General features: G+C 40.1%; 1 protein-coding gene across 5 annotated transcripts in view; it reads left to right on the top strand.

The window, feature by feature from the left end:
• Positions 1-2955, top strand: part of LOC106344184 (26S proteasome non-ATPase regulatory subunit 10-like) — a 7275-nt gene that overhangs the window by 1849 nt on the left and 2471 nt on the right. The gene's annotated exons all lie outside the window — the stretch shown is intronic.

A 2955-nucleotide genomic window follows, 5' to 3' on the forward strand; every position in this document is an offset into this window, starting at 1 on the left:
GACTTTGGCTTGTTTCCACACTCCAACAGCTCCATCCAGTTGCCTCCATTTGTTTAAATTCGTCCAAGACTTCAGACAAGATATTTAAATCAGTCTCACACCTTTCCTTGCTTCAGTTTTCCTGTCCATGATTTCCTGTCCATGATTTCATGTCCATGATTTCCTGTCCATGATCTCCTGTCCATGATCTCCTGTCCATGATCAATCAGGTTCTTCATGTCTTTACTCTTGCTTTTTATTGCTTCATGTCAACACTCATGTCTTTTACTCTTGCTCTTTATTCTCTTCATGTCAACACTCCTCCTCAAGCTTGACCATAGGGACTTGGTCAAGCTTGGAAACCATGAAGCATTCCCTCATTAAAAACTTTACTTGGAAAAACCATTTGGGATAAAACCCAAGCAAAGGAAAAAGAGTAGAACACTTCATGGCAAGAGGATCAGTGACAAAAGAGGTCTATGAGTCCAAGCTTATGATGAATGAACTCACAAACCTTGCTGCTAGCTGCCTTGGTGAATATGTCAGCTAGTTGATCTTCACTTCTTGTGTAGCATGGAAGAATCACTTGATGTTCCACTGCCCGTCTCACCTTGTGGCAGTCCACTTCTATGTGTTTTGTCCTCTCATGAAAGACTGAGTTGGATGCAATGTGTATTACTGTCTGGCTGTCACAATGCATAGTCATTGGTGTATTGATCTCAATACCCAAGTCCCTTAGCAGTCTCTTGATCCATATAAGCTCACTTGTGAGCTTCCTCATTGATCTGTACTCTGCCTCAGCACTTGAGCAAGACACCACCTTCTGCTTCTTACTCTTCCATGTGACCAAGTTTCCTCCAATGAAGGTGCAATAGCATGTAGTTGATCTCCTATCAACTATGTCTCCAGCCCAATCAGCATCACAATATCCAACAACTTCAGTACTCTTGTTACATGCCATCCATACTCCTTGGCCAGGCTCCTCTTTTAGGTACCTTAAGATCCTGTCCACCATATTCCAATGATGCACCTTAGGAGCTCCCATGTGTTGACTCACTTGATTAACAGCAAAGCACACATCTGGTCTGGTGATGGTTAGATAGATGAGCTTGCCCACCATTCTTCTATACTTCTTGATATCTCCAAATGGTGTAGACTCATACTTCCCCTCTCTCAGCACCTTGTATCCTTCTTCTAATGGAGTCTTGGCCTTTTTACTCCCAAGGTTTCCTGCCTCATTTAGAATATCAAGTGTGTACTTCCTTTGAGATAAGAATAACCCCTCTTTAGAGCGGCAGATCTCAATCCCAAGGAAGTACTTCAACTCTCCCAAATCTTTGATATCAAAGACATTTTTAAGAAAGGTTTTAGTTGAGAGAATACCTTCCTTGTTGCTACCAGTGATGATAATGTCATCCACATAGACTAATATGACTACAATACCTTGCTTACTAGTTAATATGAAGAGGGTTTGATCAGCTTCTGACTTTACAAAGCCTCTTCCATTGAGGGTGGTGCTCAACTTATGGTACCAAGCCCTTGCCTTGGAGATTGCTTCAAGCCATAAATTGCCTTCTTTAATATGAGAACATTTCCTGGCTTCACCATGTTCTCAAGACCAGGAGGTGGTCTCATGTAGACTTCATCCTCCAATTCTCCTTGAAGAAAGGCATTCTTCACATCCATCTGCCATAAATCCCACTCAAGGTTGACAGCAAGAGACAAGAGAATCCTTATAGTGTGAAGCTTGGCCACTGGTGCAAAAGTGTCTAGATAATCTTCACCATATACTTGAGTATATCCCCTTGCAACGAGTCTGGCTGATTGAGAAAGATCTTTAAGCTCATCCCAACTCTTTCCATCATAATAGCCTTTGGATTCTACAAACTTCACATCCCTTGATATCAAGACTCTCCTAGTCTCTAGAAAAAAAACATTTGTAGCCCTTTTGGTGAGGAGAATAGCCAATAAACACTGCCCTGGTGCTTCTATGCGCCAGCTTATCTCTTTGCTCTCCTGGAATCAAGACAAAACACAAGCACCCAAACATACGCATATGCCCTATGGATAGTTTAGTTTTGTACAGTACATGATATGGAGATTGATCTTGAAGGATCCTGGTAGGTATCCTATTGATCAAGTAGCATGCAGTAAGGACAGCATCTCCCCAATAGCTTTTGGGCATGCTTGTATGGAACATCATGCTCCTTGCAACCTCCATGAGATGTCTATTTTTCCTCTCATCTACTCCATTTTGTTGTGGGGTGTATGGACAGCTAGTTTGATGGATCATCCCATATTTGGCCAAGTGTTGTTTAAAAGCATTGCTTGTGTATTCTCCTCCATTATCTAATCTCAAATTTTTTATCTTGGCAATGAAATGGTTAGATACATAATTTTGAAAATTTATGAAAGCTTCTAAGACCCTATCTTTAGATTGCATCAATGTGATCCAAGTATATTTTGATTTTTCATCTATAAAAATCACAAAATACTTATGATGTTCTCTAGATAAACATGTGACAGTCCATACATCAGAGTGAATCAGGTCAAAGTAATTTTCATAAATAATATTTGATCTAGAGAAAACAGATTTGCAATGTTTGCCTAAGATACAAGCCTCACAATCACTCTTAAAGGAAATACTAGGCAACATGATGTTTAAAGCTCTAGAATGGGGATTTCCTAATCTAGCATGCCACAGTACATCTTTTGGGAAATCAGAAATGGAATTTAAAGCATGGGATAAATCGGCAGCAAGCTTAGTATTTTCAAGCAAGTACAAGTCTCCCTTGGTGACACATTTGCCAAGCAACCTACTAGTTTCAATATCCTGAAATTAGACATCATTAGGATTAGGCACCATGATGTTTAAAGCTCTAGAATGAGGATGTCCTAATCTAGCATGCCACAATACATCTTTAGGGAAATCAGAAATGTTATTTAAAGCATGTGATAAATCGGCAGCAAGCTTAG

Source organism: Brassica oleracea, chromosome C5, assembly GCF_000695525.1.
Source record: "Brassica oleracea var. oleracea cultivar TO1000 chromosome C5, BOL, whole genome shotgun sequence".
NCBI classification, from domain to species: domain Eukaryota; kingdom Viridiplantae; phylum Streptophyta; class Magnoliopsida; order Brassicales; family Brassicaceae; genus Brassica; species Brassica oleracea.